Source organism: Macrobrachium nipponense, chromosome 42 (assembly GCF_015104395.2).
Source record: "Macrobrachium nipponense isolate FS-2020 chromosome 42, ASM1510439v2, whole genome shotgun sequence".
Classification (NCBI taxonomy): Eukaryota; Metazoa; Arthropoda; class Malacostraca; order Decapoda; family Palaemonidae; genus Macrobrachium; species Macrobrachium nipponense.
This window is the reverse complement of record NC_061103.1, coordinates 43034605-43059798: the sequence shown is the minus strand read 5'-3', so window position 1 is coordinate 43059798 and position 25194 is coordinate 43034605. Positions and strand designations below refer to the sequence as shown.

General features: G+C 52.2%; 1 pseudogene; it reads left to right on the top strand.

The window, feature by feature from the left end:
• The window catches only part of LOC135213358 (actin-interacting protein 1-like), a 135643-nt pseudogene that overhangs the window by 104728 nt on the left and 5721 nt on the right, over positions 1-25194 (top strand).

The window sequence follows — 25194 nt, the reverse complement described above, 5'->3', positions numbered from 1 at the left end:
CCCAAAGTGAAAATATGAGAACTCTTGAAGGACAAGCCATGGTCTGAAATACTTTTCGTATACTGAGTAAGTAAGTACTAGTACCATTAAACATTTGTATTTTTTTCCAGAAAAACTACCTGCAACATCTTGGTGCTGTGACTGATGTTGCTTTATTCTCCAGATACCCGGTATCTTGTGGCATGCGATGCTAACCGTAAGGTAAGCCAAAGTTTTGCAAAATAAATGGAAATTAAATCTTTGCCTCTCCCCAAACTTCCAGACTTAGTAGGCTTGTTCGTAAGCCAAAGTTTTGCAAAAACAAATGGTAATTAAATCTTTGCCTCTCCCCCATACTTCCACTCTTAGTATCCTTGTTTGTAAGTTGGGCCAATCAGAAAGTATATGCAAGATAACTATCATAACTAGACCTATAAGTTGTTCAATTGTTGCGACTTTACTTTGGTTGTTGAACTGAATATAGCATTGATGAGGATTTGATTTCTTAAGAGCATGAAAGTGTGCTGCTGGCCTGCTTTCCTTCTCACTTTTGGGGAGTAGGTGCCCCACTTTCCAGCTCGTATTACTGGTTAGCAACGGGGAAAGCGATTGGCAAATATTGGAAATTCCTGATGTCTGTAAAATAAATGTGACTTAATGTCTTTTTTGTTTCCAAATTTGTTCTTTGAAAATGTGACGGGAATGGTATTTATAAGAATTTTGTTTTTCTTATTTGCAGGTGATTGTATACTCACTTCCAACGTACGAATTATTTAACAAAATTGAATGGGGATTCCACAACGCAAGAGTCAACTGTGTTGCCTGGAGCCCCAATAGTCGTTTAGTAGCTAGCGGTTCTCTTGATACAATGATCATCATCTGGAGTATCAGCCAACCCTCTAAGCATATCATCATCAAGAGTGAGTATTTATACTTGGAATCTGTTGTTGTAACAAATAAGGTAGCCTTGACACTGATTTAGATTTGAGCCAAACTGTATCTACCTTCTTTCCCTCAGCAGTCCCAGAGTATATCTCCATTTCCATGGAAATCATTAGGGATCTGGAATAATGACCACTATCATTACACGTTCAGTACAGGGAATATTTAAGTTTTTCAGCTGGGTAAAAGTAATTTTCAACTCTAAAAATGGAAAACACATACCCAGGTTTGTTCTTAATGGCTTTTATTGTTTTAACACTTATACAGTACTACTGTAAATGTTGCTTTTGTAATGACCAAAAACTGTAGCTAAATTTAAAAAACTTTTTCCAGTTAATTGATCTTATATACTATACAAAGTATAAGATGTACACTCGGCAAGGAAAGTTAAGATACAGTTTTTTTAAATCTTCAGACATATATTGTTCAATAATGCCACACCTGGCAACTCTAGAAAGGGGGCAGAGCTTCAAAATCATAGCTTTTGTTGCTTTTTAGATTTCTATTAACTTTTCACCTTAGAGATTCTGTAGAGGTCCTATAATCATTTATACTTGAATGTAGAAACAGGCTCTATATTATTTGTAATGTTGGTTTGGTAACGTCAGTTCAGGGTAGAATATCAATCATCCCTTTTTTAAACTTACTGTGAAACCCTATTTATAAGTATGTAATGTTTAACGCTAAACTTTGAAGTTAAAAATTCATACGTAAGTTGAAGACAGATCTTAAACAATGAGAGAGAGTTTTAAAATTTGGGCAGTACTTGTGGAGATCGTGAGGAACAATACAGTAAAGAATGAAATATTAGGCCTATCGATAGAGATACTTAATTCATTATATTTACTTTGAGAGATTGTGATAATATTTTTTCAAATGTTTCAAGTAGAGAGAGAGAGAGAGATGAGAGAGCGAGAGAGAGAGAGCGCAAAATCTGCTTATGTGAAAGCTTATGCCTATTTATAACTACTTAATTTCATTATATTTTCTTTGGGAGATTGAGTAGTAATATATATTTGTTCAGATACATAATACAAACCTGAGGTCCTTTAACAATAGGAACATACTTTTGGCGTAGCTGGAATTACGGCCGTTGAATCTTGAACAAGGTGATTAGGCAGTAACTACCCTAGCCTGCCCGGATGGTAAACATCTACCACTTTACTTTCGGCCGTCTTCCGATGAAGACGTGTGTTTGTGAGCTCCGGCTGACTGGTCGTTGATCATTTTTCCGGTGGATCCTTTGGTTTATTTTTTTGTATTTGAAATATTATGCCTATATAGGGGTTTGATATAATACTAAACAAAGGTTTATCCTTGGTTTTTTCAATTAATATACAAACCACTTTTTTGTGATAGCTTTGTAACCGCCCCTCTACTTGTGTTTAGAGCCGGCGGCTAAGTATGCCAACATATTATTTACATTCTTTCGCCCTTTAGCACTGGCTCAGACCTGCATGAGGACGAGATATGATTTATCGTGAGGATGAGACATGTATTTAACGTAAGTGATATTGATCCTGTAACGGGACATGTATTCATCCGGAAATTACGCTTGCGCTTGGGAATTACCAAGGGAACTTCAAAGGTTTGTCCATGTTTTGTTATGGTAATTTCTCTTCTCCTTCTTCCTTTCACTTAATATCGGAAGAAGGTAGGAGGATGGGCGTGCGGTGTGCTGATGTTGGGGGATCCTCTCACTTCGGAGGGCGGCGCCCCTTGGATTGTGAGGAGTATCTCATTACTTTAATTTTTTTTTTTCTCCTTATTTTTACAGACTAGTGGTAATTGTGTTTTCAGCAGTATTGGTTGGATGCTCTTCGTGTTGGTTATCCTAACCTTGGAATTGTACCTATGACTCGTAGCATGTTGCAAACCGATCATCGAGTGTGTGTACTGATCCCCTGCTGATAATCATTTTCATTACCTCTACTACCCGGGAGTTTTATGTCACTGGACGAAGCTGTTGCGCTGCCCTGTGAGGTTATCTACTCCTAATGGTAGAAGTCTGGCAGAAGGAGAAACCGAAGAGAAAGAGAGCTTGTCAAGTGCCGTCATCCTCCTCTTAGAGATCTTCGTATCTTCATGCCTCCCCCCCTTCAACTTTTAAGGCTTTGCCGTAAGAGAAGGTGGTCTCCCCCCACTAAGAAGTCTCGTCACGGGACTTCTAAGGTCTGTCTCGCTCCGGTGAGACAGGTGGGTCTTCTGCTGGTCCTCCCGTTCCTTCAGGAACGGGGCCCATCTCTCCTTCCTCGGGGAGGAAGCAGACGGGGACCATGGAGGTACCGGCCACCGCTGGTATCTCCTCTCCCGGTTCCGAAGGTTCCACCTCTGGAACGGGAACCGTCTCGGCCGCCTGCTTGCTGGTATCTCCTCTCCCTGTTCCGAAGGTTCCACCTCTGGACCGGGAACCGTCTCAGCCGCCCGCTTGTGAGCGTTACCGAGTGTAAGGTCATCTACAGGTGATTGTGCAGCCAGGGTCCAGACTGCAGAGTTCGCTCCCCGTGTCAGGACCCCAGGCACGGAGCGGAAGATGGTAGAAGTGCTCGGATGACTCTCGCCAGACCAGCGTCGTCCGGTGCCATGGGGTTGATGTGACGTTCCTGTGGCGGGTCCATGCACGCAGAGACTGGTGGAGGCGGGCTATCCAGCCCTCTTTTAATTAATCCTTTTCTTTCAGAGACAGCCCCACTCAGACGACAGTTGCGTTCGTGCGACCGACCAGTCTCGGGGGTGGCAGACGCTTCACCTGCCAGGTAGGAGTTTCGTAACCCTCCTCGAGGAAGCTTTCTCTCCACTGCTACTCCCGCAGGTCCCTCGGAGAGGTGCAGTTGGGCTGTGTTGCTTTGGCAACTGCCCCAACTCCGTCCTGAATGGAGGACCTGTCAGTTGTCCTGAGGAACTGGCAAGAGGAAGTCCAGGAAGAAATGGAAGGTGTCGCTGTTGTCTTCTGCCGCTCTTCCCCTTCGACTTTTGAGGCCCCCGGCTGAAGAAGAAGGTAGCCTCCTCCCCCCCCTTAGAAGTCTCGCTCAGAGACCTCTTAAGGGTCTGTCCCACTCCAGTGGGACAGTTGGGGCTTCCGCTTGTTCCTCCTCTTCCTTCGGGAACGGGGCCCGTCTCTTTCTTTTCCGCAAGGAAGATGACGGGGGACCGGACGGAGGGGTACCGGCTAACACCGGTACCACCTCTCCTGGCGCCAGAGGTTTTGCCTCGACGCCAGGTACCGTCTCGCCTCTCGTTCGCAAGATGGTACGGAGTGTACGGTACCTGCGGGTGACCGTGCAGCCAAGACCCAGGCAACCGAGTTTGCTTGGCGCCAGGATCCAGGCACGGAGCGGAAGACTGGTGGGAATCGCCCAGGTGACTCCCACCAAGCCAGTGATCGCTCTCGTGGCAAGTCGCCAGTACCCAGGGTTGACGTGACGGTCCCAGGACCAGCCGCAGGCTGAGGCGAGGAAGTGGTCCAGCTGAGGTCCAAGCGGCGTGACGCGCCGTAAGGACAGGCCTCGCTCTCACAGCGACAGCAGACTCTGCCGGTCCCCTGACCGCCGCTCCCACCGGGACCGGGCGGAGAGGGGGACCAGCAGCAGCTCTTCTGATGCTCGGGACTTTAGCCGCGGTTCTCGGGTCCAGCTGCTCTCCCCGTAAGAGCCGCTCGACCAGGCCTGCAGATCGATCACCATTGCGGGTTGGCGAGCATCTGCAGCCCCCCCCCCCCCCCCCCCGCATGTTCTGCCGGTGGGCGAGGGGGAGCGTCGATCTACCTCTCCTATCCCGTTCAACTTCCTCGGGCTACACCGGGAAGAGCGAGGCGATCAGGAGTGATCGCGAGGGGCGCGCTCCCCCACGACAGCAGACACTGCCGGTCCCCTGAACGCCGCTTTCACTGGGACCGGACGGATAGGGGAACCAGCAGGAGCTCTTCTGACGCTTGGGACTGTCGCCACTGCTCTCGGGTCTAGCCGCTCTCCCCCGGAGAGCCGCTCGACTAGTGCAGCCCGATCGCCAGCAGCACTCCCTGCTGGTCCAACATTTCTCTGCAAGAAGACCGCTGGTCCAGACCTGCAGCTCGATCGCCACCGTGGGTTGGTGATCGCCTGCAGTCCTCCCAGCCTACGGTTCTGCTAGTAGGCAGGGAAGGAGCATGAGGTCTCCCTCACCTGTCCCTTCAACCTCCTCAGGTGGGGGGCTGGCAAGGACGAATGACGCTTTCCCAGACTCTCAGAGGGACCATCACCGTGTTCACGTGACGGTCCATCTGGACCACGCACTCAGAGACCGGGGTGGGCTCCCCCTTCGGTCCTCTTGAGAGGTTTCGACCTCGACGAGGACTGGGACGCGTCGGAGGACGGTATCGGCTCTCTCCTGTCAGGTGCTCGCTCAGCCCCACCCAGACGACTGTCACAGTGGCGGCAGACGTTTAGCCTACAGTACAAGTTGTAACCCCCCCTCGGGAAAACGTTTTCTTCAGACGGTAACGTTTTCCTAGACTGAGCGGCCATCACCGCATGGTGATGGCTGCTTGTACTCGCTTCTCCGACTGCTAGTTCCGCTGGGAAGGTGCGCGGAGGTAGCCAACTCTTCCTTCCCCCATTGTCCACTTCTCCCTATGGCTGCGAAGGGAAGGGGAGGGATCCTGCAGAGCGTTCTCCGTAGGATTCCACGTTGGGGACTGCTTTCCTGGGGGGACCTTCGGGTCCTACCGGATGTAAGTCCCTGTCGTTGAGGAAGGATCTTGCCCCATCCTCGATATCTATGGGAATCGGGAGGACCACCACCCGACAATCGTCTGACGAATTCGGTGGGGGGTTTCGCCGAGTGCTTAGAATTCTTGGGAATTTCTAGCACTCTCCGAGTGTTCTGGTCTTCTACGATCTGCAAACACTTGGGCGAAACCACGGTCCAGAGTGGGCGAGACGAGAATCCCAGATAATTGTTACTACGATAATCAGGAATCTCGCCGAATGCTCGAATTCCTGGAATTTCTAGCGTTTGAGAGAAGCACTGCTGCTGAAGGAAGAATATCTTGGGAAGGGCTCAGCCTGGATGGACCTGACAGTCCGTCGTCTCAGTAGGTGGCCAACCCCGGGATAGAGAAGAACGGGTGGGAACATCAAGTTTGGCTTGAACTATCGTCTTCGGTATCCTGTGTTCACCATAGAAGTCCTTCCTTCGGAAAACTTCTTCGCTCTCTTCATTAGAGAATGAAGGGTGTCGGCTTCCAGTCCTTATTCTTGTTCCTCGAATGGAAGAGAATTTAGGATGGAGGTCTATGTACAGGAACCTACAAATATACTGTGTATATTGCCCTCGCGACATACTTCTGTTATCAGTTGAATTGTCCGAGGTGTAGGCACCATACCGCAGTTAACTCTACGGGTTGTGACCGAGACGAATACATAGTATCTTCTTAATTGAACTGCAACTCGGGACTGCCCTGGAAACCTCCCAGGAGTTACCAGCTTCGATTTTGAGATACTTATGGTATTGTTACAACAACAACACCTCAGCGTTTGCATTCACCGAAATCCGTTTTGATTAAATGCAAATGCTCAAGCGTATTTTTTTGCGCTCGATGGTTCTAGCCAAACGCATTCCTTCTTGGAATGGATTACCTGGCAACTCAGGATGACGAGTGAGCGAGAGCTAGCGGTGTATGGGCTGCTTGCCGCAGCCCAGTACCAGCTGGCTCTGGTGGCTGGAATTCTCGCATACGTGAATGACCATCTCTGCTTGCATCGCCTTGGACCATTGCAAGAATTTTCAGACATATCTCAATAGACTCGCTATCATCTTTCTGTTTCCGCACGTAACAGAAGTCTGTAGCCTAGTCTCCCGCTGCATCGCACCTGCCGCTGGGATAATGCAGAATGATTTCCTCAGACATCTGAGTTTGTCTTCTAAATATATCTCGTATTCATAGGTGTGCAATTGTTCATTGTTCACCCCAAATTGTAATGTATAACGGAAGACATCGCCTGTTCCCCGCCCTGCCGGCGCTACTTCCAAGTATATAGATGTCCTCCCTGGATAAAGCTGGGAAGAAGATGATGATGATTCAGCCCATGAGAAGCAGTTCTTCAGGCAGTACAATCCCTGTGTTTTCATTACTGAAAAGTGCTCCGCTTTCACCTTTCATTGCAGCAACTCTGACTTCTCACCGAACAGCAATGAGTAGTCAGAGTTTAGCGTTTTCAGCCCTTTGTAAATCACAGGATTAAGCTGTCTTTGCGGGTTGGTGTCATCGGCGAGACTTTTCTATGTTCAGAATCTTGAGAGTTACTTCTCTCGATTCGGCTGTGAAGACATAGGTCTGCATTCACCTATCACCTTCGTCTTCAACGGCACAGTGTTGTTTCTCCTTAGTTGAGATTCAACTACTATGAGAACTGTCTTGCCATCTGGACCTCGTCTCTAGAAGGCAATTGACTTTCGCCTGTTGGGCACATGCATTGAGAGAATCATCATCTTGCCTTCCGGCATCGGTGGCAACAGATAGACGATTTGTATGGTCTCTCAGCATAACCCTTCAAAAGGCAAGGGTCACGTGACTACGCCTCGGATGCTTGGACAGCTCGCCTCACACAACCGAACGCAGTCGGTCGGCAGCTGTCGAATTGTCCGAGACCGTCATGAGCTACGCTGTGGACTTTGTATCGGTTGTTCCAGATCAGTTATTTATTCGTCCTACTAGTGTGTTCCGGTAACCCATAACCATCGACACCCACCATGGAGTGTCAGTGTCTTTATCAACTACGGAGACGAAGAGACTTCGCTGCAGTGGGATGCGAGACCGCGAGACACTTCTCTGCAGTGGGATGCAAGACCGCGAGACAACTTCGCTGCAGTGGGATGCGAGACCGCTATACACTTCGCTGCAGATGGATAGACCAGTATGGGTTACTGGACATCACTCCGAAGAATATGTCGGACAGGAAGATGGATAGGTCATTGCGACCATATCCTTCTTTCCTCCGGGAACTGCCCACAGGTCCTTGGAACCTCATTTCCCTGGACCAGTGGTGGATGCTTGCAAGATGTGTTTGCTTACCCAGCTCCTCGACAGACAAGTTGCATCTCGTCCATGGTGTGCAGTTGTAGAGGTAAAGAAGGATGCGAGAGTGACTGGCTCTCCCCCTTCCACGCCTCTTCTCCATTCCTCGTCCTTCGGGTTGAGGGTAGGAACTCAAACTCACACTGGCTGGTCGGGACAATTGATGCGGTAAGCCCATACATAAGCATCCTTTTTATGTTTATCAGAATCATAGAAGCAATCCCGCTCCTTCCTCTAGCAAGGGGAGGAAGGAGACTGACAATAATGCAAACCCTTCCAGAACTTTGCATTAATGTCTCCGATGCCAATATTCTTCACAGCCCTTTTTCAGATGAGTCACGATCCCTCACTCATTTCGAAAAGGCCCAGAAGTCTGACTCTTGATCACGCAGCTCCAATACTCCGATCAAGTTGTCAGAGGCAGCAGGGCACTCCTCCTTGCTCTTAAGACCAGAAGGATAGCCTAGGTGCGCAGAACTCCAGTCAGTTCCTAGAGGCTCACTCAGATTCCTCCTCCCAATCAGTGAGTCTTTCTATTGTTAAAGGACCAAAAGGTTTGGTATCAGAACAAATAACAATTTGTCGAAATTGTATTTTTCCTAACTAATACAAACCTGCAGGTACCTTTAACAAATATGCCCACCTCATGCCACCCCTCAATCGAACCTGGGCCGAAAGGCAAAGTGGAGTGTTTACATCCGGGCAGGCTATCCTGCCCCATGGTAGTTACTGCCTAAACCACCTTGTTCAAGATTTCAACGCCGAAAGTATATTCCTATTGTTAAAGGACCTCAGGTTTGTATAGTAAGGAGAAATACAATTTTCGACATTGTTATTTGTTCCGATACGAATACAAACCATTGGTCCTTTACAATAGGAATGTAACTTGCGGCAGCTGGAACCGGTCGTAAGTCTCGAACAAGGGAGTTCGGTAAGTTAACTGCTTGTCCAACAGTGCGCGCACTGCACGACTGGGAGGTGAAGATCCACTTTGCTTTCGGCCGCCGACGGAGACAGACGTGTTGTTCGCTCTCTGCCTGCTTTCGTCGTATGCTTTGTATCTTCTTCAACTTGGTTTGCTTTGTGTGTGTTTGATAAAATACTGTAAGTACGTGTGCTTTGTATTTTTATTATTATTTCATTATTATGTCATTCTCGTGAGCTGGAGATGTCCCCACTCCTCCCCATCAGCTGCAGAGTTTGCCCTGGTGTGGAGGGCCGTAAGTGTGGAGCCTTCCACTCTTTTCCAGAGGTTGATCCTTGTGAATTATGTGCTCGGTGCTGAGGGCGCGAATGCTCTCGGGCTGAGCCCTGTGTTGTGTGAAATAATTGGTCGGAGGAGCAGTGGGTGCTTTATGAGGGTAGGAGGAAGCGACGTAAGCCTGCCAGGGAGTCTTCGTGTTCTCCAGCGACGCCCTTGGTCACAGACATTTCGTCTTCCTTCCTGCCGCCATTCCAGCTCTCGCGTGGTTGGCCTTCCCCTTGTGGGGGGGGGTTTCTCGTTCCTTCTCTTCGCCTGATCCGTCAAGCGTAGAGGAGGGGGGCGAGATACCCCATGCTTCTGCTATGGGCGACGACCTCGGCCAAGTATGGTTCTCGCTAGGTCTCCAGGGCACACCCAGCGTTTGGGGGCTGCTGCATCATCTGGCGGGTGCTGCTCCGGTCACCCATGGACCGGTGACCACCACCACTGTCCTCGACCCCGGGGTATGCTGCCCCTCCTCACCTGGTGTACACTCAGCTTGTGACTTCGGTGACTCCCTCAGCTGCTGTGCAGGCCCCGATTGCTGGCTTTTCGAGGAGGGGCGTGCCTCCTCCACCCGGGTTCGTCGCTCTCGCCCCAGCCCCCGACTTTTGGTGCCCTTAGAGTTTGCCCCTGGATCTTCCACCGGTACCCAGGATGTCGCTGGCCGCTGTCCCGCCTCCTGCTGTACCCGATGTTCCTGCCATACCTGCTGCTCCTGCCGTGCCAGCCGTGCCTGGACCAGCCCCTGCCGACGTCGTTCCTGCCTGTTACGGATCTGCTATCTCAGAGACAATGTTACGGTGTCGAAATATCCTGGTTAAAGGTCGACACGGATGTTATGGCCTCTGAGAGAGGCCCGCTTCAGGTTCAATATGAAATAAAAAAAAAATATTTGTTCCGATACGTAATACAAACCCTCAGTCCTTTAACAATAGGAAGTAGCTAGCGGCAGCTGGAATGGTCGTAAGCTTCGAACAAGGAGAGAACGGTAGTTAACTGCTTGTCCGACAGCGACTGGGAGGTAAACAAATCGCTTTTTTGCTTTCGGCCGTGTTGTAACAAGACGTGTTCGTCATCGCTCTGCCCGCTACTCGTCGTATGCTTTGGTTTAAATCATCCTTATTCTGGTTTGTCTGGTAGAGTGAAAGAACTTGTAAGTACAGTTTTTTCATTTTTGTACATGAAAACTTACCCAGCAGATATATACTTAGCTATAGACTCGGTCGTCCCGACAGAATTTCAAAACTTGCGGCACACGCGACAGGTAGGTCAGGTGATCCACCATTCCCGCCGCTGGGTGGCGGGATCCGGAACCATTCCCGTTTTCTAAGACAGATTTTCTCTTCCACCTGTCTCCTGAGGGGAGGATGGGTGGGCCATTAATCGTATATATCTGCCAGGTAAGTATGTACAAAACTTTATTGTATCTTAACAATATCATTTTTGTACATGAAAACTTACCCAGCAGATATATACTTAGCTGACTGGCACCCTTGGTGGAGGGTAAGAGACAGCTTAAACATAATGATAATAATTATAATAAATACATTAAAAACAGGGAAAAAACAACATATGTTCTTGGATATAATAATCCATGGTTCCTACCTGATTGGGCTGAAGACTTCATGACTACTGTCTATGAGTCTGCCTGCCTCAAGAGTCCCAGCGAGGTATGGACCTATGGCTGAATAACTCTTTGGATCGTGTCAATGGGGGCTAGCCCGCTTACGCGACAGAGCCTACTCTGGATCGTACCAATGGGGGCTGACCCACTTACATGGTGAGCCTTTACCTTTGTCATATCAATGGGGACTAGCCCTCTTACATTACAGAGTTAAGGTTTCTATGAGCACTGAAGCCAATCCCGATCACCTGACCATGTTAGTACTGTTATAACCTATGAATTGCAAGAGGGTCCCCTATTCCCTCTGACAATCAACCAATAAAAACAACCACCAATAACAGAAAGAAAAATTTTTAACTAAACTAAGTTAAGAAGGATTAGCCTCAGCTCCTTCTCCCAGCACTGAATCCGCAGAACATACGCTCCCCAGAGCAAATAAGCACTTTTCGTAAGAAATTTTTTACGTCCTCTTAGATAATTGGAGGCGAACACAAGAGTTACATCTCCAAAACAAACGTTGGACTCTATCAGAGTCTGAAGAGACCAGGTTTTGTGAAAGGCCATTGACGTAGCTATGGCTCTCACTTCATGTGCTCTTACTCTGAGGATCTTGAGGTGCTCTTCGCTGCATGTAAGGTGAGCTTCCTTTATCAAATCCTTTATGAAGAACGTTAGGGCATTCTTTTTGAAATAGTTTCTTTTAGGATCTTTTACAGAGCACCAAAGACTTTCTTCTGTACCTCCTAATAACGCTTTTTTCTTCAGGTAGAACTTGAGTGCCCTGACTGACACAAAGTCCTCTCTAGTTTTTCTTTTCCTGTTAGTGAAGAAAGTCCTTTTACCTCAAAGCTTCTAGGCCATGGTTTGAGGGAATTTTCGTTCTTCGCTAGAAAAAGTGGTTTAAAGGTGCAAACCGCTGAATCCTTCCTAAAACCAACTTTACCTTCCAAGGCTTGCAACTCGTAACTCTCTTAGCTGTTGCTGATGCGAATAGAAATAAGGACTTTCTAGTTAAGTCTCTAAATGAAGCTGTGAGAAGGTACGAACTTCTCTGACATTAGGAACTTAAGGACCACATCCAAGTTCCAGCTAGGTTTCTTAATTTTCTGGTCATTTCGTGGTTTCGAAAGACCTTATTAGGTCATGAAGATCTTTATTGTTTGTAAGATCTAGACCTCTATGTCGAAAGACTGAGGCCAGCATATTTCTGTAACCTTTCACTGTGATACTGCCAGGTTACAAATCTTTCTCAAATAGAGAAGAAAATCAGCGATCTTAGTTACAGAGGTACTGGAAGAGGATATTTTCTTACTCTTTACACCATCTTCTAAACAACTCCCACTTCGACTGATACACCTTAGAGGTGGAAACTCTTCTGGCTCTTGCAATAGCCTTCGCAACTTCGCGCGAAAAACCCTTTGCTCTGACGAGTCCTTCGACAGTCTGAAGGCAGTCAGACTTAGAGCGGGGAGGTTCTTGTGAAATCTGTCGAAGTGGGCTGTATATATCTGCCAGGTAAGTATGTACAAAACTTTATTGTATCTTAACAATATCATTTTGTTTATTACATCGTGATTGTGAATAAACAATAAGAATGGATCAAGAGATGGAGCTTTCGCCTCGCCCCCCAGTCGCCCGTAAGAGTGTGTCCCGGGCTGGAGGGGTCGTAAGTGCGGCGGATTTCGCTCCTTTGTGGACGTAGATCCACATGAATTGTGTATGCGGTGCCGGGGGCGAGAATGCTCCCGGGCCGAACCTTGCATAACTTGTATGAATTGGTCCGAGGTGCAGTGGGTTCTGTACGAGGGTAGGAAGAGACGTAGGCCTGCAAAGGAGTCGTCGGAAAGCTCTCCAGCGACTCCTTTGGTAAGGGACACCTCGTCTTCCTTCTTGCCCCCCGGTCAGCCCCCACGTTTCGTGGTTGTATTCGGGGTCTTCCGTCCGCTCTGGGTGGGGTTCTCCCCCCCCAAGAGCGAGGGAACCCCTCTAACTCACCCGTGAGAGACGACCTTGGGCAGGTGTGGGAGTCGCTGGGACTGCAGGAGTGGCGAGTATCCAGGGGTTTGATCCAGCAGTTGGCGGGGTCGGCAGTGGTCACACATGGTGTGGTGACCACTACCACTACGACACTTACTACTCCAGGGTACGCCGCCCCTCCGCACCTGGTTTACACTCCTCATGTTACTACGGTGACCCCGACAGCTGCAATACAGATGCCACTCGCTGCCGTGCCAAGGAGGGGCGTGCCATCTCCACCTGGTTTCTTTGTGCTGCCGACCCCGGACTTCCGCTGCCCAAAAAGCTCCCCCCTGGACCTGCCTCTTGTACCGAGAATGCTGGTGGCCGACAATAAGACGCTTGGGTTGCCTGATCTTGCGGCCGTACCTGCCGCTACCACCGTTGCTGGCCCAGCTGCTCATGACGCTCCTGCTGTTCCAGCTACTGTTGACGCTCCTGTTGTTCCTGCTCCTGCTCGTGGTGGTGCTGCTCCAGGCTCAGGTCCTTCCGGACAGGTGCAGTCGGGCCCTGTTGCTTCGGCAACTGCCCCGGCTCCGTCCTGGATAGAAGACCTGACGTCTGTCCTGCGAAGCCTGACGAAGAAGAGGAAGAAGAAGAGGAAGGTGTCGTCGTCATCTTCATCGTCTTCTTCGTCGTCTGCTGCCTCCTCTTCCCCTTCGACTTCCAAGGCTTCCAAGCCGAAGAAGAAGGTTGCCTCCTCCCCCCCTAAGAAGGCTCCTTCGGGACCTTCTAAGGGCCCGTCTCGCTCTGGCGATTCGGGGGGCTCTTCTGCTGGTCCTCCTGTTCCTTCGGGAACAGGGCCCGTCTCTCCTTCTGCAAAGAAGAAGAAGACAGGGACCAGAGGGGTACCGGCTTCGGCCGGTACTTCCTCGCCTGGTGTTAGCGGCTCTGCCGCTAAGCCAGGATCCGGCTCGGCTTCTTGTTCGCAAGAAGTACCGAGTGTACGGTCTCCTGCGGGAAATCGTCAGCCAAGGTTTTGACGCCCGAGTTCGCTCGCCGTCAAGACCGAGGCACGGAGCAGAAGACTGGCGAAAGTCGTTGCAGCGACTCTCGCCAGGCCAGCGGACGCCTTCGTAGCGACCAGCCGGCAGCTGGTACCAGCAATTCGACGCGCTGCGAGGACACTCACCGGTCTCACTGCGACAGCGAGCTCCGCAGGTCACCTGACCGCCGCTCCCATCGGGACCGGGCGTCGGATAGGGCGACCAGCAGCAGCTCGTCTGACGCTCGGGATCAGGGTCGACGTTCTCAGTCGAGCCACTCACCTCAGGTGAGCGGCACGGCCAGGCCTGCAGCTCGATCCCCCACCACGGGTTGGTTGGATCGGGCCGCAGCCCTCCAAGGACGCTGGTCCTGGCAGCGGAGCGAGGAGGGAGCATCAAGTCAGCCTCTCCGGTACCTTCAACTTCCTCGGGATACGCCGGGAAGAGCGAGGTATCCAGGAGTGATCGTGAGGGGTGCGCCTCTTGTGATCCCGCTGCGACGCCGTACGCACCAGGCACGGTTTTAGGACCGGCCAGGACGTATTCGCAAGTAGCTGGAGGCGACCGTGAGGGGTCTGTCGCTGTTCCTTCTTCTGAAGGAGGAGGGTCTCGAGAGCTGTTCTTGTTGGAGGGACTGGACGGTCCTACTCCTCAAGAAGCGGTACTCCCGAGATCCAGAGGAACTTTGCCGAGGTCATTGCGCTGATTCGTCAGCACAACGACCTTGGGAAGGATACTGCTACCACCTTCTGAGCCCACGTCCCAGCTAGAGTCATTTTGGGGCCCGAAGAGGGAACCCAAGATGACGGTGGGTCTTCCGCGATCCGAGCTTGCTGACTCGGTCCTGGACCAAGTGGAGAATCTCGTCTCAGGGCGAGAGGACTCGCTGAAGTCGGGACGGTCTTCCAAGCTACTTCCACCTCCTCTACAGCGTCAGAGGCGATTTTACGTGCCATCGGAAGACCCGATACCGCCTAAACAGGTTAACCCGGAGTTAGCACTCCAGGTGTGTCCCTGCAGCAGCTCCTGTCGGAGAACCTCTGGTTCTCGAAGCAGGAGGCACTCACCCTGGAATCTACCACTATGGCAGCATTCCAGGCAGTCTCTTGGTTGGATCTGTGGTCCCTCACAGTATCCAAAGTTGCGGCCGGTTCCGGGAGTTCTGCTCTCGAAGACGACCCCAGGCGTTCAGGAGACTGTGCCAGTCTGGAGGTAGAGCCATTTCTTACCTCGCCCATCAGACTGCTAACCTGTGAGCCAACTTGGTTCTTCGTCGTAGGGACGCAGTCCTTAACCGAGTGACCAAGGGGGAGGGGGCTGGGCGTGAGGTGGCACTCGGTCTTCGCAACGGACCTATTAGGAGTTCCTCCTCCTCTCTTTCCTGGAGAGATGGTGGAGAGGCTCCCGCACTGATGACAGTGACCGCCTGGTTCACCAGGCAGTCTCGAAGATTTCTGGGCAACCTCGAGCTACTGCGGCTAAGCCTAAGAGTTTAGCTAGCGCTTCCTCGGCTGCTAAGACGGTTGCCCCGTCTAAGCCCCATGTGAAGACGACTCCTGTTGCTTCGACTTCTGCTAAGGGAGGGCCGAAACCAGCCCTCCTCCCAGACCTCCTTTCCCCGAGGAGGTGTGGTAAGAAGTCGAAGCGAGGTGGGAAACGCTGGGGATGGCGTTCCCCCTCACCTGCTGCCGGAAGAAGTGGGGGGGTGCCTGGCCGGAGCCATTGGGCAACTTGGCAGCACTACGGCGCTGAGACCTGGATATTAGACGTCCTTCGGGAGGGATATCTATACCCTTCGAATCTTGGCCACCCCTCATCTCCAACCCGGTCCATCTGCAAACCTATGTCCGGGGTTCATCAAAGGACAACGCTCTTCGACAGATCAAGACCATGCTGACCAAACGAGCTGTGGAAATCGTAGAGAATCAGTCACCGGGCTTTTACAGCCGCCTTTTCCTGGTAGAGAAGGCAACGGGGGCTGGCGTCCGGTGATAGATCTCTCTCCCCTGAACCGTTTTCATTCGCCAGACTCGGCTCACGATGGAGACGGCACGATCCGTGCTCGACTCCATCAGGGAGAACGATTTCATCCTTTCAGTGGACCTGAAGGACGCGTATTTTCAAATACCCATCCATTAGTCCTCCAGAAAGTACCTCCGCTTCATCTTCGACGGGACGGTGTACCAATTCAGGGCACTTTTGCTTCGGTCTGTCAACTGCCCCACAGGTGTTCACGCGAGTGTTCACTCTGGTGTCTGCTTGGGCCCATTCACACGGGATACGTCTTCTGAGGTATCTCGACGATTGGCTGGTCCTGGCGAGCTCGCAGTTGCTGCAGGACAGAGATCGACTCCTCAAGTTTTGTCGCGATCTGGGGATTGTGATAAACTACGAGAAGTCCGATCTCGAACCCAAGCAGAAGATGAAGTACCTGGGTATGCTGATCGACACTGTAGCAGGGCAAGTCTTTCCCGCAGACTTGCGGATCAGCAAATTCAGGGAGGCAGCCGTCCAGTTCCTGTCTCGGCAGGAACATGCAGCTCAGCAATGGCAAGTCGTGATCGGCCACCTGTCGTCACTGAGAAGTTAGTCCCTCACGGGCGTCTTCACCTGCGGTCTCTCCAGTGGAGGCTAAGGGAGAGTTGGTCACAGCAAAGGATCCACCTTACTTCCCCGTGTCTCTCACGGAGAAGGTGAGGCAGGACCTAGCCTGGTGGCTCGACGACAGGAAAACCTCTTAACAGAGGAGTGCCTCTCCGCACTCCCCCCCCAGAGATGTTGCTGTTTTCAGACGCATCGACTGAGGGATGTGGCGCACACCTGGAGGAGTTGCTGGCTGCAGGTGTGTGGGACCATCACGACAAGCACCTTCACATCAATGTCCTGGAACTCAAGGCGGCGTTCTACGCTCTCCAAGAATTCCAGGACCGCTTGGTGGGACACTCGGTGGTGTTGATGTGCGACAACACCACAGTAGTGGCATACGTCAACAAGCAGGGGGGCCTAGTGTGTCTCCTGCTACACCAGTTGACCGTGCAGGTGCACGAGTGGGCCACGGCTCACTCAATAGAGCTGTCAGCACGCTACATTCCAGGTAAGAGGGAATGTAGTAGCAGACAAGCTCAGCCACGGATCAGGTGATAGGAACCGAGTGGTCCCTACACCCAGATGTGGTGGAAAGGCTCTTCACCTGTGGGGGCGACCAGTCGTGGATCTGTTCGCCACCCAAAGCACAACAGAAAACTTCAGGTTTTCTTTTTCAGCTGTGCCGGACCCATGGGCAGCTGCAGGACCGCTCTTCAACATCCCTGGGACAACCTCTTTGTGTACGCCTTTACTCCCTTCTGTCTGATTCGGAAAGTGATCAGCCGCGCGCTGGCCCCTCCGAATCTAAGGATGATCCTGGTGGCTCCCAAACGACTTCAGGCCGTTTGGTATCCGGACCTGCTGGCTCTGCTTGCGGAAGCACCGAGAGAGATGCCCCACTGGCACAACCTTCTAGCCCAGCCGCACGTAGAACGTACACCCAAGCAGTCCAGTCCTTACAACTTCATGGCTGGCTGTTATCCACCATCTCTTGCGAACGAGAGGCTTTTCTCGCAGCGCAGCAACAGAGATGCTGGACACGTCAGACAGTCCTCTGCAGCTGTGTACCAGGGAAGTGGTCCGCCTTCTTGGTGGTGCTGTCGTAGAGCGGGGTCTATCTCCTCTCAGAGCCACTCTTCAGCAGGTAGCGGATTTCCTCGTGTTTCTTCGCCGAGAGAAGCTCCTCTCAGTACCCACAGTCAAAGGATACAGAGCCGCCCTGGCCCTGGTCCTGAAACTGAGGGGACTGGATATCTCGAATTTGTTCGAGATTTCCTTGCTCATGAGGAGCTTCGAAAGGTCGCCCACCCAGGGAAACTCAGGCCCCCTGAGTGGGATGTGACTCTCGTCCTTAGGAGTTTGACTCGAAGACCCTTCGAGCCACTCCGAGAGTCGTCAGACAGGATCTGACCCTCAAGACCCTCTTCTTGCTGGCCCTGGCATCGGCGAAGAGAGTAGGGGAACTTCATGGTCTTTCCTTCAATGTTAAACACACGCCAGGGGATGGGGATCTTGACGCTGCGATTTCGTCCCGAACTTCGTAGCTAAGACTCAGAATCCGTCGATCCCTGACGACAGGTTCGAGTCTTTCACAATCCCCTCCCTAATGGACTTATAACGATGCGGATGAGATGCTGCTTTGTCCTGTGAGGGCGCTACGGCGCTATCTGAAGAGAACTCGACACCTCAGGCCTGAGTGTCGACGCCTCTTCGTTAGCACTGGGGTTACCAAGAAAGAAGTATCCAAGAACACGCTTTCTTTCTGGCTACGTGAGGTGATCAGGAGGGCGTACGAGGCTGATGGTAGTGACGACACCCGTACCCTTCGTCCGAGAGCCCACGAAGTCAGAGGTATTGGACCCTCCTTGGCGTTCCGTAAGAACTTCTCCGTGGCGCAGGTCCTGAAGGCAGGTGTCTGGGCCAACCAGACTACCTTCACGTCCTTCTACCTTCGGGATATTGCCCACAAGTCCTTGGATACTTTTTCCTTGGGACCTGTGGTGGCTGCTCAACACGTTGTGTAAGCTTACCCAGCACCCGAGCAGGCAGAACAGCATCGATTCCTGGTATGACTGGGAGAATGAATGTGCGAATGAGTGTGACTGGCTTCTCTTCACCATCTTTCTCTACTCTACCTGTGGGCAGAGGGACACGGTCGTCACCATGCTGGAAAGGAATTTGACGCAGGTAAGCTACTCGACCGAGCTCCAACCTATCCCTTTCATTAGGGATAGGAGCATATATCCACACTTCCTCCTACTAGAGGGGGGAAGTGGATGCCAACAAGAGACAAACCCATGACTTTATATTTGCTCCTGTACAGGAACAAGTTCTTACATTGCTGGTACGAAGAGATACGCTTGCCTCTCTCTTAGTACTTGGCTCAGAGGTCTGGCCATTGATCCTGCGGTGCACACCCCGATCAATCGGACAGAGGCTTGGATCCCTCCCTCGCTCTTATGACCAGGGAGGCATTCCAGGGTTGGACGAACACCAGTCTGTTCATCAAAAGACTCAGATTCCTCCCACCAAGAAGTGAGTCTTCCTATTGTTAAAGGACCGAGGGTTTGTATTACGTATCGGAACAAATGTCAATTTGTCGCAAAATTGCATTTTTCCTAACTATACAAACCTGAGGTCCTTTACATATAGTCCCACCTCATGCAACCCCTCACTCTGCGTATTTGCATGGGCCAAAAGCAAAAGTGATTTGTTTACCTCCCAGCCGCGCGACTGTCGGACAAGCAGTTAACTACCATTCTCCCCTTGTTCGAAGCTTACGACCGTTCCAGCTGCCGCTAGCTACTTCCTATTGTTAAAGGACCTCAGGTTTGTATAGTTAGGAAAATGCAATTTTCGACATTGTCATATCAACACAAACAGTTGAAACTGAGGATACGAATATAGAAAGAAACACTAAACACAAACAAAGGTTTATTTACAAGCTTACTAACAAAGGTAAATGCAGAATGGGTACTCCTATTTACATAAAAAGATAGAATCTTACACTGCATGAACTGGGGGAACAGTGAGGCAATTCAAATACTTGCTACTCGATTTGGCGATTCGCGCGCTGGCTTCATAAATGTAGAGCGGCAATTGCAGTCATCCTCTTGACTCCGTATTGCAGAAAACTAGTCTACTTGAAAGGCAGGAAATACCCACCCAAAACTAGCAGGACTTTTCTGCTCTGCAGTCTGCTCGATGTCGAGATAACACGAGATAATTCGTCCACTCCTGAAGAACGACTAGACCAATATCCAACCAACTCCCACGAACAACTCTTCTTTTGATTGATACTTCGTCGGTTCCTTCGTCTCTAGTCTCTCTCAGACGATCACTGCTGCTGATCTCTCACTGACAATCTGATCTGTGGCTCTTACTAACTGGTGATCTCTCTCTTTTACGATCTCTTCCTTCTACGATCACTGCTCTCCAAAGTTCGTTCATCGTATTTATACGGCACTCTGGGGGCGGAGCCTACGGCGAGCGTCACAGACTCCGAGGTTTCTAGACGTTCTTAGATAATCTAGACGAGGTATTGCATCAGAAAATCGCGGCGTTTCTCACGTAACAACGGCGCGTTTTTGTGCTCTACAACACGCCCGACGATTCCAGAACAGCCGCGAGGAAAAGACGCCTCCAACACGGGCGCGAAAACCTCCTTACCACCGAACTTCTCGAACATGCGTTCTCCTTTCCTTTATCTTCCTTTGCTATGAAGCAATTACCATCACACTGCCCGTGGTGCTGCCGCCCCAGTCGCAGGTCCTTCTGGATGGAGGAGCTGACGTCTGTCCTGAGGAAGCTGACGAAGAAGAAGAGGAAGAGGAGGAAGGTTTCGTCGTCACCTGCTGCAGTCTCTTCCCATTCGACTTCCAAGGCTTCCAAGCTAAGGAAGAAGAAGGCTGCCTCCTCCCCCCCTCCCCAAGAAGTCTCCATTCAGGAACTTCTAAGGGCCTGTTCTACTCCGGTGCGACGGGGGTGGGTGGGGGTTCTTCCGCTGGTCCTCCCGCTCCTTCGGGAGCGGAGCCCGTCTCTCCTTCCACAAGGAAGAAGAAGACGGGGACCAGAGGGGTACCAGCTAACACTTGTCTTCCTCCGCTGGTGCTAGGGGTTCTGCCGCTACACCAGGTTCCGGCTCGGCCTCTCGTTCGCGAGAGGTACCGAGTGTACGGTCACAGCAGGTGACCGTACAGCCAAGGCTCAGGCTTCCAGTTCGCTCGGCGCCAGGACTGAGGTATGGAGCAGAAGACTGGCAAGAGTCGCTCAGGTGACTCCCGCCAGGCCAGTAATCGCTCTCGTAGCAAGCCGCAGGTAGCCAGGGCTGACGGGACGGTCCTAGACCGTCCGCTGGCTGAGGCTAGGAAGAGGTCCCCTCATCCAGCGGTTCAACGCACCGTGAGGCAGGCACCCCTCCCACCACGACAGTGGTCTCTGCAGGTCCCCTGACTGCCTCTCCCATCGGGACCGGGTGGGTAGGGGGACCAGCAGAAGCTCCTCTGACGCACCGGGACCGGAGCCGCTGTTCTCGGTCCAGCCGCTCTCCCCAGGAGAGCCGTGCGACCAGGCATGCAGCTCGATCGCGGTGGCAATCGCCTGCAGCCCCCAAGCACACTGGTTCTGCCGGTGAGCAAGGGGGGAGCGTCAGGTCTTCCTCCCCGATCCCTTCAACTTCCTCGGGTTACACCGGGAAGGGCGAGGCCGACCAGGTCGTACGCACAAGTGGCAGGAGGAGACCAGGAGGGGGGGTCTGTCGCTGTTCCTCCTTCTGAAAGAGGAGGGTCCTTCGAGAGGCGTTCTTGTTGGAGGGACTGGACGGTCCTACTCCACAAGACGCGGGTCACTCCCGAGATCCAGAGGTCGTTGGCAGAGGTTATTGCGCTGATTCGTTAGCACAACTCCTCGGGGAGGATCGCCACTCCCACCTTCTGAACCCACGTCCCGGCTCGAGTCGTTCTGGGGTCCTAAGAAGGAACCCAAGATGACGGTGAGTCTGCCACGATCAGCTCTGGCTGACTCGATGCTGGGGGCCAGGTGGACTCACTTGTCTCCAGACAGAGGGTTCGCTGAAGTCCGGCAGGTCTTCCAAGCTACTTTCCCCGCCTCTACTGCGACAGAGGAGTACGGGGAGGGATCGCCGCTCCCACCTTCCGAGCCTTCCTCCAGGCTCGAGTCGTTCTGGGGTGGGTCCTAAGAGGAACCCAAGACGACGATGGGTCTGCCGTGATTGGCTCTGGCTGACTCGGTGCTGGGCCAGTGGACTCTCTCGTCTTCGGACAGGAAGGTTTGCTACGGTCTGGCAGGTCTTCCAAGCTCCTTCCCCCCGCCTCTACTGCGGACAGAGGAGATTCTACTGCCATCAGAGGATCCCCTGCCGCCCAAACAGTTTAACCCGGAGCTAGCTAAGCTAACTTCCGAGGTGTCTCTGCAGCAGCTCCTGTCTGAGAACTTATGGTTCTCGCAGCAAGAGGCACTCGCCTTGGAACCAAACCGCCATGGCGGCATTCCAAGCAGTCTCCTGGTTACACCTGTGGTCCCTCACGGTGGTCTAAGGTCGTGGCCACCTCGGGAAATATCACTCCTGAAGTGACCCGGCTTTTGGGAGACTGTGCCAGTCTGGAGGTAGAGCCATCTCCTACCTAGCCCACCAGACAGCAAACCTGTGGGCCGACCTGGTTCTTCGGCGTAGGGACGCAGTCCTCACCCGAGTGACCAGGGCGGCTGGGCGTGAGGTGGCTCTGGGACTTCGCAACGGACCGGTGAGGAGTTCCTCCTCTCTCTTTCCTGGAGAGAAGCTGGACGCTGCGGTGGAGCGACGGCGCACTGATGACAGTGAACGTCTAGTACACCAGGCAGCCTCAAAGGCGGCTGGGCAGCCTCGAGCTACTGCGGCCAAGCCCAGGGGCTTGGTTAGTGCTTCCTCTGCGGCCAAGACGATCGCATCGTCGAAGCCCAGGGGAAAGACTGCCTTCGATTTCTTCTAGGAGCGACCGTAACCAGCCCTCCTTGTCACGAGGGGGAGCTGGGAAGAAGCCGCAGAGAGCGGTCGGGAAACGCTAGGGACGGCGTTCCCCCTCACCTGCTGCCAGAAGTGGGGGTTGCCTGGTGAGCCATTGGGCAACTTGGCAGCACTATGGAGTGGAGACCTGGATAGTAGACGTCCTTCAGGAGGGGTATCTACTACCCTTCAAGTCTCGGCCACCCCTCGCCTCCAACCGGTTCACCTTCAGACTTACGTACCCTGGAAAATCCAAGGACGTAGCACTTCGGCGGAGGAAGTCCAAGCCATGCTGAGGAAACGAGCTGTGGAGATCGTCAGGGATCGATCACCGGGCTTCAACAGCGTCCTTTTCCTGGTGGAGAAGTCTTTCGGGGGCTGGCGCCCGGTGATAGATCTCTCTCCCCTGAACTGATTCGCCAGTCTTGGTTCACGATGGAGACGGCACGCTCTGTGCTAGACTCCATCAGGGAGAACGACTTAATGCTTTCGGTGGATTTGAAGGATGTGTATTTCCAGATACCCGCTCATCAATCCTCCAGGAAGTACCTCCGCTCATCAATCCTCCAGGAAGTACCTCCGCCTCATCCCCGATGGGACGGTGTACCCAATTCAGGGCACTTTGCGTCAAACCGAGGGATGGGGCGCACACCTGGAGGAGTTGCTGGCTGCAGGAGTGTGGGATCATCACGACAAGCACCTTCACATCTACGTCCTGGAGCTCAAGGCAGCGGTCCTCGCTCTCCAAGAGCTCCAGGACCGTCTGATGGGACACTCGGTGGGTGTTGATTGTGCGACAACACCACAGTAGTGGCATATGTCAACAAGCAGGGGGGCCTAGCGTCCCTCCCGTTGCACCAGTTGACGTTGCAGGTGCACAAGTGGGCCGTGGCTCACTCGGTAGAGCTGTCAGCCGACTACATTCCAGGCAGGAGGAATGGTAGTAGCAGACAAGCTCATCTGTTGGGATCAGGTGATAGGGACCGAATGGCGTCCCTACACCCAGACGTGGCGGAAAGGCTCTTCAACCTATGGGGGCATCCAGCCATGGATCTGTTCGCCACCTGGCACAACAGAAAACTTCAGGTTTTCTACTCGGCTGTGCCGGACCAACGGGCAGCTGCAGAGGACGCTCTTCAACACCCGTGGGACAACCTCTTCGTTTACGCCTTTCCCCCGTTCTGTCTGATTCGCAAGGTGATCAACCGAGTGCTGACCAGCCCGAATCTCAAGATGATCCTAGTGGCGGCCATATGTTATCCGGACCTGCTGGCTCTTCTCGCAGAAGCACCGAGAGAGATTCCCCCATGGTGTCGTGACGGGGTCTATCTCCTCTCAGAGTCACTCTTCAGCAGGCAGCGGATTTCCTTGTGTTTCTTCGCCGAGAGAAGCTCCTCTCCGTCCTCACAGTCAAAGGATACAGAGCCGCCCTGGCCCTAATCCTGAAACTGAGGGGAGTGGATATCTCGAACTCGTTCGAGATCTCCCTGCTAATGAGGAGCTTTGAGAGGTCTTGCCCACCCAAGGAACTCAGGCCCCCGGGGTGGGACGTGACTCTCGTCCTTAGGAGTTTGACTCGAAGTCCCTTCAAGCCACTCCGAGAGTCGTCAGACAGGGATCTGACGCTCTTCTTGCTGGCCCTGGCATCGGCGAAGAGATTAGGGGAACTGCATGGCCTTTCCTTCGACATCAAGTCAACGTCAAGCATTCCAGGGGATGGGGATCTCTGACGCTCGATTCGTACCGAGCTTCTTAGCGAAGACTCAGCATCCTTCGGTCCCTGCCGACCAGTTCGAGTCTTTCACAATCCCCTCCCTAATGGACTTCACCGACAACGAAGCGGATGAGATGCTGCTTTGTCCTGTGAGGGCGCTACGGCGCTATCTGAAGAGAACTCGGCACCTCAGGCCTGAGTGTCGACGCCTCTTCGTTAGCACCAGGTGATCAAGAAAGAAGTATACAAGAACACACTTTCTTTCTGGCTGCGAGGTGATCAGGAGGGCGTACGAGGCTGATGGTAGCGATGACATCCGTACCCTTCGTCCGAGAGTCCACGAAGTCAGAAGTATTGGTCCTTCCCTTGCGTTTCGCAAGAACTTCTCCGTGGCGCAGGTACTGAAGGCAGGAGTCTGGTCCAACCAGACCACCTTCACCTCCTTCTACCTTTGGGATATAGCTCACGGGTCCTTGGACACTTTTTCCTTGGGACCCGTGGTGGCTACTCAACACGTTGTGTAGCTTACCCAGCACCCGAGCGGACAGAACAGCATCGCATCCTTGTGTGACTGTGTGAAGGGATGGGTGAATGAGAAGTGTGACTGGCCTTCTCTTCCCCATCTTTTTTTCTCCCTCTACCTGTGGGCAGAGGGACAAGGTCGTCAACTACGCTGGAACAAGAGGCGATACAGGTAAGCTACTTGACCGAGTCCCATCCTATCCCTTTCATTAGGGATAGGAGCAATTATCCACCACTTCCCCCAAACAAGGGGGGGGAAGTGGAAGCCAACAAGAGACAACCCATGACTTCATATTGCCTCTTGCAATAGGAACAAGTCTTGCTTGCATAGTTTTAAGAGGTACGCTTGCCTCCCTCTTATTACTTGGGTCCAGAGGTCTGACCATTGATCCTGCGGTACATACCCAATCATTGGGCAGAGACTAGGATCCCTCACTCTGCTCTTACGACCAGGGAGGGAACCAAGGTTGGACAAACACCAATCTGTTTGTATTCGTATCGGAACAAATAACAATTTGTTGACA